The sequence below is a fragment of the Clarias gariepinus genome, chromosome 25 (assembly GCF_024256425.1).
Source record: "Clarias gariepinus isolate MV-2021 ecotype Netherlands chromosome 25, CGAR_prim_01v2, whole genome shotgun sequence".
Classification (NCBI taxonomy): domain Eukaryota; kingdom Metazoa; phylum Chordata; class Actinopteri; order Siluriformes; family Clariidae; genus Clarias; species Clarias gariepinus.
The window spans coordinates 21004090-21016329 of record NC_071124.1 but is presented as its reverse complement, the minus strand read 5'-3'; the positions used below and the strand labels follow the sequence as shown (position 1 = coordinate 21016329).

Genomic DNA, 12240 nt, shown 5'->3' with positions numbered 1-12240 from the left:
AAACAATTGTGTGGTTTATGGAACTTTTATACACTCATGGTGTTCCCAGTCAAAAATGACCAGTCATTGAAAATGAATGAGTAAGACTACAATTAGTGTAAAAAACAGAGTTCAAACACATTTCTACACTCCTTTCCCACATCTAAACATGCAGGTGTCTTTAAGCAGACATGTACTGTATGTGCACACACACTAACACACACACACACCGTGTCTGTCATAAGCACTCTCACAACTACTACATATTTCACTGACCCCCTCTTAAGCCCTGCGTCAGGGCTCTTATCATTAAAAACATCTCGTGGTGCGGCTCTCCATACCGCACCCTGTAACAGGTACTTACTGTAAGGTGTTTCAGTTTCATGCAGTGTGTCTTGCCTTTTCTTTTAAATAAAATCCAAAACTAAACTGCTGTTCTACAATATAATTGGATTTATATTTTTTGCACATCCCTGATCAGTGAAAAGCTGTAGTATAAGATTCCTGAAACAGTTCAGTATATGGTGCTAGAAAATGTTTTTCATAAAAACCATGTTCATACTGTAACATACAGTACAGTACAACCATTTGTACGAAAAAAATGTTGTTGTTTTTTTGTCAGAAAAAAAAACAGAAAAACTTGGTCAGTTAGACATTTTAAAAAAAAAAATCCAGAAAAAAGTATAAACAAAGTACAACCTTAATTATAATTAACATTATAGTATACAAATTATACATAATACGTTCATATTAAAAAATCATTTAGAAAAGAACTACATTTACCAATTGCAGGGAAAGGGTAAAACTCTTGGCTTTCAAAACCATTTAAAAAAAAGCACAATTTCTGCAATAAAATACTAGACTGACTGTGCTGTTTTTACTAAACAAAATAATTATAAGTCAAACGTGCCAGCTTCCTAAATCCTCTGTGTTACCAGAATCACAGCCTTCAGTTGTTTGCAATACAGAACTGCTCTAGTGCTCTGAAACATAAAATACATCAGAGATCAAGTACAGTGTATATTACAGCATGGATTGAGGTGTCACGTTCGTATCAGCACACAAAAGGGATTTACAGTTTACATTAATGGCACATGGCAGGTGCTCTTACACACTCCTGCTTTGAAGCCTCTATCACTAAACACAACCTTTTACTGGCTCACTAGGTCACTGAATGAGAGTAGCTTACATCTAAAATATTGATAAAGAGTTTTTGTTAAAATAATCACTTGTAAAAATAATTTTAGTTTAGACACCGATTGAAAGTCACCAGTTTTGGACATCTAGAGGAAGTTCATTTCACGCCCAAGAGATATATATATATATATATATATATATATTGATGCCTACCCTGAGAGAAGATGGGACCAGTCAAGCAGTGCTAGAGGATGAGGTGGCCAAAAAAGTTCACTAAACAAATAGTTAGGAACCCTCTTATTGAACAATTACTGAAGTGACTTAATTCCATTGAGAATCTTTGTGATGTTCTGCAGAACAATTTTGCAGTGAAATTAATGTAACTCTGGATGAAATAAATGTTGTGACATTGCATAAGTTACAGTGAATGTGTGCCATAATCTCAGCAAAAGGCTGTCCAACAAAATATTGGAATATTTAATTTATTTTTGGAAAGGCAGTGTGCTTGTTTTGAATTCATAACCACACAAAAATGAGGCTGAAAATGTAATTTTTAAGTCTAAGTAAAATATTTTCTAATTTAGTTATACTCTGAAAAGTAGCCTTACAGTGCATTGTGTATCAAAGTACTGTACCCAAAGTACTCGAAGTGACTTTCCACCCTGGTGTACAGTACCTTATCATTATACTAAATACAAAATATAAAGTAAAAATAAAGTAAATTAACCTGCACTTTACCTATAAAAAAAAGTTCAAAATAAATCCTGACAGATAAGTGTTATTGTTTATGCACGCAGGTTCGCAGTCACTAATAATAAAGTAACTTATATCACAATATATATTTAAGAAATAACACACCCAAGGTCATGCTGCTGTGCTGTGATGTGGTCGTAGGCACAAGGGAGCAGCCAGAGTGCTGAAGTCATGCTGACTTCCTCTCCTGAGATTTAGCTTAAATATATTGTGAGATCAGTTATGGGTGTAACAGTATGCATATTTCTACCGTTTGGAAAAATGATGTTTGGTTTGGTGCACACTGTGTTCCAAGTGTATTTCTGCTCTGTTAGTGCTGTTGAAGGCTCTGATGGCTCTGTTAGCCCTGAAAACCCAGTTTGCTCTGTTAGCCTGGTTGAAGACCCTGTTTACTATGTTAGTAAAGTAAAGTAGTCCTGTCTGGTCTGAAGGGAACGGGTGCTTTGAGAACTTTGACAATTCTTGTTAGATCTGAGAGCACTGTCCTGATGATTTCAGACAGCTGGAAAACTGTTCTAAATCCAGACAGCTGGAAAGGATAAGATGCATAAGATGTCTTCTGTGAGCGCGGCAACACCTAAGCCCTGCACTGCCTGAGCAACATGTCAGGGATACACTCTCTAGCTGTATTCTATTCCGAAGTGTACTTCACAGCGTGCTCCCTACTGTCTGTGCCGTTTGCAGGGAATATGGGTAAAGGGAATGTCTCTGGACAAAACCCATTATAAAAAATATTAATGAACCTAGAGTCTAACTTAAAATTATTGATTTAATAATAATAATAATAATAATAATAATAATAATAATGATGATAATTGATCAAATGATGTATAATTGATTTTATAGAGATTATTTTATTTTATTAATAGTCTACATAATACTAAAGATTTCTTGATTAAATTAAAATTTAAATGATTGTTTTCTGTTAGTATGATGTCGTCCTTGATAATGGTAATAAATAGAAATCTTTTTTAAACTTTCATGTCACGCGAGACACAATGACTTATGGAAAATTTTTCATTCCCTTTTCTGGTGAAGTGAACACTTGTTGCACAGCAGTTCCCTTTGAACTGAATATTTTCCTTCCCTGCAGTTTGGAATCACACTTAACATGGTACTTCACAGGGTATTTCAGGCTGATTGGAACGCACCTAGTGTCTGTGTTTTCTTCTTCTCAGTTCATTTGTCTTTTCGTTTAAGTTGGTTGTGTATCAACAGTCAGAGTGCCGAATTGAATTCATAATAAATAAATAAATTACATGTTATTTTCCCCATGTTACTGTACCAAAAAATGGCCAAAACCATGACTTTAAAACCGAAAAAGAAAAAGCCTTAGGGCGCAAGACGCCATCTAGGGGTTATCACTGACATAAACTATTTTTCTAAAAAAAAAGAGAGAGAAATTTAGTGATAACTCTTAGGTTGAGTCTTGCGCCCAGAGACTTTCTGTGTTTCATGTTCATAGTTAGACCTTATTTCCCATGTTGCACTTGTCAATGGCTTTCATCTGCACCTAGTTTACTGCCCTGATTTGTATAAGTATTTAAGGTCTGTATTTGATCATTTAGTGTCTCAAATCTGTGTCGTTTTGTTTTTGCTCCGTTTGTTAGTTCATGTAAGTTGGTTGTGTTCCCTTTTAAAGGCTACACTCGATGTATATATATATATACAGTATGTACAATATAAAACATAATTAATGTAGAAACCACATATAGATTTTTTTAGATTAGCTATGCAGAGGTAGAAAATACACTGCCTGGCCAACATCCTGATGAAATGTGGTCGGAAAAACTTTTGGTTAAATCAAATTGTTAAAAATTCATAGTGGAACTCAGTACAATGGTTCATAGTAAAAAAAATAAATAAAAAAAAAAGGATGTGTGATGTCACTAATAATGCTTCTAGCTTTCTTTCTCAGTCAGTGAGCATAGATACTGTGGGACAGAGATGAGCCGTTGTAACCATGCACATAAACACAAAATAAACAGTTTAGATGGTCATTTCCAAAATTACTGCACACTGTGGTTTTAGAAAACACTACAATATTAGCAGAAAGAGGTACTGTGTTACTACAGACAAGTCATATGCAAAGTTTCAGCATAAATTCTACAAGTTACTTAATTTTATTTCTTGAGTTTTAAGTAAGTAGATTGGGCATCTACTCTTCTATTTTATTTTACATTTATATGTAGAATAAACCATGGACAATTAAAAACTATAAATTACTGTAGGTGTGACAGAAAAGTTAAAGGTGGAGGTGGATCTGCATCAAGGATCGGCTCTGAGCCCTTTTTTGTTTGCTCTGGTGATAGATAGGTTAGAGATGAGGTTAGACAGGAGTCTCCATGGACTATGATGTTTGCAGATGACATTGTGCTTTGTAGTGAGAGCAGGGCACAGGTGGAGGAAAATTTGGAGAGGTGAAGGTACGCTCTGGAAAGCAGAGGAATGAAGGTTAGCCGCAGCAAGACGGAATACATGTGTGTGAATGAGAGGGACTCAAGAGGAACGGTGAGGCTTCAGGGAGCAGAGGTAAAGAAGGTGCAGGACTTTAAGTACTTAGGGTCAACGGTCCGGAGTAATGGAGAGTGTGGAAAGGAGGTGAAGAAAAGTTTCAGATGTGTTGTGCGATAAAAGATTATCAGCGAGAATGAAAGGAAAGGTGTACAGGACAGTGGTGAGACCAGCGATGCTCTACGGCTTAGAGACAGTGGCACTGAAGAAAAGACAGGAGGCAGAGCTAGAGGTAGCAGAACTGAAAATGTTGAGGTTCTCTTTGGGAGTGACAAGGATGGATAGGATCAAGAATGAGTTCATCAGAGGGACAACCCACGTTAGATGTTTTGGAGATAAAGTCAGAGAGGCCAGATTGAGGTGGTTTGGACATGTTCAGAGGAGAGATTGTGAATATATCGGTAGAGGGATGCTGAGGTTGGAACTGCTAGGCAGGAGATCTAGAGGAGGACCAAAAAGGAGATTTATGGATGCAGTGAGAGAGGACATGAAGGTAGTTGGTGTAAGAGAAAAGGATGCAGAGGATAGGGTTAGATGCAGGCAGATGATTCTGTGGCGACCCCTGAAAGGGAACAGCCGAAAGACAAAGAAGATGTGTGTGTGTGTGTGTGTGTGTGTGTGTGTGTTTAAGTAGCGTACTTCCATGTATTGTAGATTAGTTTAATGATTTCTTGTTTTTTTTATATGGAACTGTTGTCTTGGTCATGTATTTTAAAGTCTAAACATTTGCCCAGATCTTACGTTACCTTGCTCACAATTGATAAATAGCTGATTTTGTATTATCATTGTCGGTCACGGGATAAAGAAAATTGGTAAGGTACATTAAATCGTGCTATACGGTGGATGGATAGAAGATAATAGGGTATGCTATAAATTGTAAATCGGTTAATTCAATTAACCCAAATCATTAAAGATTCAATTCACCTCTGACCAAGAGCTGAAACCCTACAGAACCCTACTGAAATCAATCCGCACGCAACTTGGTGCAAGTTTTACATTGGATGCCCTTCCTGACACAACCATCTCATTTCATCCAAAATAAAAATGCCTGCAAAGTCTTATTAGTCTGCCAGTTATTATCCTTTATAAGTCTTTTACTGTTTTTGCTTACCATGTCACTGATTTATCTAACTAATCTTTGCATCTGCATCTCTTTGGAAAAGCAGTAAGGTTTTTGGCCCTGGTCTTGTTTGGACCCTGTTTGGTTACTGTTGTGTTTGTTTGAAGGTATACCTCTAGCACTGTCTTGGGACAGATTTGTTCATATGACCAAGTTTGATGAAGAGATAGCAGAGTAAAGAAGAAAGTTAGCAGAGGAACTCACATCAGGGATCGGCATTGTGAATTGTGAAATTGAAAGTGTGTACATTGTATTATTCAATTCATCAGAATGTAGAAACATGAAAGATCATTTCCACTTCTGCTTTAGAAACTAATGGTCTCCGGTCTTCAATATTTTACAAGTTAAAAAACATATCAAAGACAAAAAAAAGTTGTTAACATACACTTTGACTTTTGAATAATAAAATGTTCCCAAAGACCACTCCTTGGTTTGTCATGTTAGCATGGACAGCAGAAGTTAGAGGCCCCCAAACCTTATTTAACAATTTGAACATTATCTGATTTACAATTACAATAGTGTACTGGCTAAAGGCTGTAGCCATTGTAAAGGCTAAAATGTATTTCCACTGATAATTAACTTTAATGTATTTCCGAGCAAAAATAACTGAAAGATTACTCGATGATTACCTGATGCTCTGATGATTATACTTTGGTTTAACATGAAATTAGTTCATTTGTACACTCAATGTTTTAAAAGTGTACATGGGAAATTAAAACTTAACCGTATAATAAAACAACTGATATTTCACTTGTAACAGACTATAGAAGTGGTCCTTTTAGGAGCGATTAGGAACTTCTTTGATGCGGTGTGTTGTTTGATTTTATTTTTTCTATATAATCCCCTGCTACACTAAAACACTTATTCCAGTGTTTCACTAGTGCTTTGATATCATCAAGGTAGAAAGTTTTCTCAGTATGCTGGAACCATGATCCAATTGCCTGTCTGATTCCCATCTAAAACGCCAGCCTCTTAAGACGTTCTTTAATGTTTCATATACGTGTAAGTCAGTGGCGATTTCTTTAAGACTGCAAGGGAAGCTCAGCTTCAGCTATAATGTCACAAAATTAATGGTCAAATTGTGTACTATTGTATTAACATTTTATTGACTAAAAATGCGTTAGAAAACGTTCATCTCAAAGACGAGTTCGTTCGAATCAGTAAGATATAGCAGGTCGGCTGACTTGATTTTCTTCTCATACATTCCCGTAGCGTCACAGTGCATTTCCCCGTTAAAGACCAGCGTCCATTGACTTCAATGCGGCTGCTTTGAACGTTTTTTTTTCAGTGCTTTGAAACTAGACGGTTATTGGATAAACGCTGCGGGCCAGGACGCTGGGCTGCTACATGATTATTGTAGGAGCTGTTTAAAGGGCGGAACCCCCTTTTTTGATTGACAGCATGTTTTAAGTATACATCAGCGCTACAGAGATTAAAGTTTAGTCCCATTGTCAGGTTATAGTACAAACTTTCGCCCACACTGGCCAGCGGCCCATCGGGAAAACTCCCGCTACTCCAGATGGCCAGTCCGCCACTGCCCATGCGGATGTGCAGGTGAAGTGCTACGATGAACTGCTGCACTCTGTATTGTTTGCTGGTGATATAAACCATTTTTGTTTGTACTCTTAAAATAATTTTTAAAAACATATTATAGCCTTCTTGACTTTGCTCAGTGTTTCAGCATTGTAAAGTTAGTTCGTTCATATAAAGTAGATCGTGAAAGGGGAAACTAGCCAGAATTTACGTACAAATAACATAATGAATTTTATGATGAAGTCCTAATATGAGCTTCCCTGTTTCAAAAGCTAGCAAACGCCACTGGTGTACTGTAAATGGCCCGGAGCAAGGTCAGTACTGTACCAGAGGATGTGGCGATGATTTCCAGATGAGTTGCACAAGCAGGAAATATGAGGTTGTGCATTTTTCTGCAAAAACAGAAAGCATAATTTAACTGTGTCAGCGTCCTAAAAATGAAACTAAAACTAGTGGAGGATAATATTACAATAGCGTATGTTGTAACAACATTGTGAAATATTTTGGTGCTGTGAAGTTGACATATAGATGTTCAGTGTGTAAATGTCTAAGATATATTGCATTTTCTTTGTCTGATTCTTTTAACTTTCTGTAGCTTGGAGCATCACGTTTGAAACAATGACCGCTATCAAAAAAAATGAAGTTAAAATAATGAAATTATTTGTCACATACTGTAGACCTTATACCACAGTGATGTTTTTTTCTTTGCGTATACCAGTCTGGGGTCAGAGCAGAGGGGGAGCCAGGATACCGCACCCCTGGAGATTAAACCTTGTTCAAGACCTCAGTTAAAACAGTTTAAGGCTGGTAGTACTGGGGTGTAAACTGCACCCCACCAGTGCCTTGCAAATATCCAGAGGATTGCTAAAAAAAAAAACACATTCTAATTTAATTTCTATTTCAGTAGGTCAGAAACTTACATGATCATTACTCTAGAGCTGTCTTGGGGGTTAGTACAGTTGGTAAAAATATTCTCATAGCAATAAAACATGCTTAAATGTTCAACACTAAATGCCATGAAACTCTGAAGAACACTATAAAGTTTTGAGATGGAGCTTATTTGATTTTAGGCAATAGATTTCAGGGAAGTAACGCCCCTTTCCTTTCAGGGAAATGAATCTTACTGTAAGCACTTCCTTACCTCCAAAATCCTTACCTCCATACACACACCCCACTGAACATCACCATAAAAAGCAGGTTACAGCTGAGATTATTCTTACATTTTAACTCTATATTCCACTCCTTCACAGCACAACAGACACCAACAATGACGTCTCATGTTACACTGCTGCTCTTCTGCATGCTTTTCTCCAAAGGTAATGAGGTTTACATGTATCTCATTTCAGTAAACTAGTTAATCCATAATGAAAATGGTTTAACGAAGAGAGTTGTATTTTTTTTTCATCATGCAACTGTTTTTCATTGTTTTTCAGCTTTATCACTGACTTGTCATCAGTGCATTTCTTCATCTGGAAAGAAGAAACCGATAACTTGTGCAAATCAGTGTCTTACTGCCACCATTTCTGTGGATCGATGTAAGTAAAAGAAATCAGATTCTAAATCCCTATGAGCCTTAAAAGCCTTTGAATGTATTTACACTGACAAATAAGTATAGTCATTTTGTTAGTTGTGAGCACTTTGTGATTTAATGCTGATATTTTAAAGATTTTTTATTTATTTATCTGGAGTAATGAAAAACAAAAAGTAATATAAAAAAAAGTCTTTCAAAAGAAAGAAGCTTAAAAACATTATTATTAAAATAATCAGTTTTGTAATCTTATTGAGCAGAAAAGTATCATAGAACATTTTCAGTTTGGGTTGTGCTTGTACTTACTGTAGCCTTAGATTTCTGTTCTTCACACAATGGATTATTTGAGTTACTTTATTTCACCTGTTGGCTTGTATCACTCTGGTCTTAAAGACATTTAAATATTGTATATATTGTGAATTCTTAGGAGATCTGCATAAAAAAAGTGTATATCTGTTGCTACTTAATTTGTCACTGGTTGTTCATTAATAACAGATTTTGATTACACAATACACAATTTCCTAATTTCTACACCAAAACAGTCTTTATTGAGGTAAAAACATTCAATAAGATTAAACGTATGCAGTCCTAGGTGAATTACGCTCTGTAGCAGAACAGCGGTTTCAGTGGTGCCTAGTTAACAGCATGGGTCCTTGGGTCGGGGCAAGGTGGCACAAGGCAGGAAGCCTTCTTCTTGGCATAGTCCAAAAAGACAAGAGGCACATGTTAACAAAGATTAAGGTTTAATCTACTCACCAGTTAGCGTTGGCTTGGCCTTTTTTATAGAGTGGTGACAGGAGTATGGCGTCCATTAATTGCGCTCCAGCCCAGGTGCATTGGCAGACTGCTTTCTCACACACACGGCTCCGGCACGTAGTGTGGTTTAGGTTATGTGTTATGCTGTGTGCATGATTGGTCCAAGGAAGAAGCTTTAACTAATGTGCGAGCACTAGATGTAAGCCCGCCATCACAATATGATGGGCATGTGCCTACATCTTTTCTCATTCCTTGCTCACTCCGAGGGTTCACTGGGTAGGTGGCATCACCTTCAACATGTTCGTAAAGGGACAAGGCCGCTGGATTAAGCATGGCTGGTGAATAATAATTGTTAATGGATCTTTGGCTTTCTAAACGCTATAAAAGCGAGGCACTCTTCTGCCACCAACATTCGGCCGCCATGAGCCCATATGCCAGCTGGGCACTGCCTCTGGACCTGCACATGCACTTCTCTTCTTTCCTTCCTCCATCCTTAAAACTCTCTCCATTTCCCCATTTTTTCCAATAAAATTGGGTAAGATCTTACTATATATTGTAACGAGTCCGGCACATGGGCAGAACCCATGGGAAGCGGGTGTCAACTTCTCAACAATGGTTTTAATAAAAGCATTGGTTTAGCAGCAAAGTACGCAATTCTTTGTAAAGTACGCTATGTGCAGTAAAAAACACAAGCTTTACAGCCACATGGTGATGAAGGTAATGTCCGCTTTCAGCCCAGGTGAGTTCCACACGGCCCGCCACCTGTTACTGTAGGTGTACTCTGCTGTTGGCGCAGCTGACACTGTGTGCGCAGTGTGTGTGTGCGCAGTGTGTGTGTGTGTGCGCAAGAAGCGCCTGCACTAAGCAGCTCATTGCCACAAATTGTATATAACTACTACAATATCAAAATTATTTAAACCTTTAATGAGAAACATCTTTAGTACTTAGTACAGCTGTCTTTAGCTATTATGACCTGCTATTGCAAGACGCTAGCTTCTGGCAGTGTTTTAGATGGATCTTAACCCATTCCTCATGGACAATTGCCTCAGTAAGATTATTGGGTTTACATACTGCAACAGTCTTTTTTTATTATTATTTTTCTATTGGATTCAAGGCAGACGAATGTGATGGGCACTCTATACTCCTCCAGGATTTATCACAAACCAGGCCAAAAATTTTTTTTTAAAGTTTGAGGGCACCCATATGTGTACACACACACACACACACACACACACACACATGCACGCACACACATCCCAATCACATTCTCTGGCACTGTAAAAAAAAAAAAAAAAAATGTGAAAACAGCATGTAGTGCAGAGCACATGTTCACTTATGTAACTTGTTCATTAGGGGGTATAAAATCTTCAAATGCTGATACGAAGACTTGCAGCACACTTGCGCAGATGCATGTTAATGGGAGCATGAACCTGGGAGAGATGAAAATTACCGTCAATGCCAAATGTTGCAAAGCTATTGAATGTATTACAAAAACAACCTCAGGTACGACAACATATCCTTAAAAGTTTTATTTTTTCCATTTAGATTTTTTTGTAAATTGTAAATATTTTTTTATTTCACAGTAAAAACTTTGAAAAGGTTTTATTTACACTCGGCAGTTCTTTTTTTAGGTGTTATATGCATGATAGAAGATAATGTTTTGTAATTTAATTACAGTACATGATATTTTATATTTTAAATTATGTATTTTATTGCATTAATTATTGGTGACATATGAGACACAATGAGCTTTTTGTTTAATTTTATTTCTCTTTTGAGCAGAGACAAAGTCAGAGAAAAACGTTATGAACAATAACAAAAAGTGCTATACCTGTAAAGGTCACAGCTGCTTAGAAACTCGAATGAGCTGTAAAGGAAATGAAGATCGCTGCATTACAGCATCAGGTAAATATCTTCAACTCATTATAGTAATCAAAATAAATGCGTTATTCAGAATAAGGATTTTTGCTCTTTCTAACTTCATTCTAAATTGTTTTTTTTTTTTCATTCTCTGTCAGTTAAACGAGGAAGTGAAACTCTTCTCATGAAAGGATGCATATCCAACAGCCTATGTACTGCTGCTGGATATAGAACAGCAATTGGTGCAACAAGTTTAAAGTGTTGTCAGGGAAACTTGTGTAATGGTGTGGAGAGGTTCACGCTGAGTTTGATTCTCATGATCGTCCCTCTCCTCTCCTCTTTCCTTCTTTACTGAAATATCCTTTGATGGAGCAGCTCACTTAAAGAAAATCCCTATTTTTATTTATTGTATTTTTGTGGCGTATATACTGTGGTATATACTTAAATAGCATATTCATGCACTATTCATGATAATTCTTTAAAAGAAACCACCTAATACTGTATGATCTGTAAAAAATCTTATTAAAATATAAAAATTAAAATGGGTGAGAATTTAAAGGGTTCTATGCTTGGTTTTATGATGAAGAAAAAAATTGCCATATGTAAAGTTTTATAAACTTGTGTTATATATATGAATATTCCAGTGGAACCTTGGATTATGAGCGTTTTATGAATTATGCCCATAAGAAATATTGAAAACTCAAATTAATTATTCCACAACCCCAAAAAATAAATATATAAAAAATAATTAATACAAAATATAAAGTCTAAATGAAACAAATTAACCTGCAACCTTTACTTAACCTTTGAAAAAAGTAAAAATATATCCTGACAGATAAGTGTTTCCATTAGTGCGCGCTGTGTATGTGTGTTTGTGCACGCACAAAAACACACACACATGCATACACACCAACAGAAACATTTTTCTATTGGGAAAATAAACAAGAAACTTCTCTAATGACACTCGAGTGCGCGCACACACTAATGGAATCACTGCTGCAAAGTAAAAATAAAACAAATTAATCTGCACTGTACCTTTAAAAAGAATCGCGACAGAGCA

General features: G+C 36.6%; 1 long non-coding RNA gene across 1 annotated transcript; it reads left to right on the top strand.

Moving 5' to 3' along the window:
- Positions 1 to 8469: 8469 nt before the first annotated feature.
- Positions 8470 to 11716, top strand: LOC128513155 (uncharacterized). The gene is made up of 4 exons (XR_008356357.1): positions 8470 to 8571; positions 10674 to 10823; positions 11103 to 11225; positions 11339 to 11716. It is a non-coding gene; the product is annotated as an uncharacterized LOC128513155 (long non-coding RNA).
- Positions 11717 to 12240: the final 524 nt, after the last annotated feature.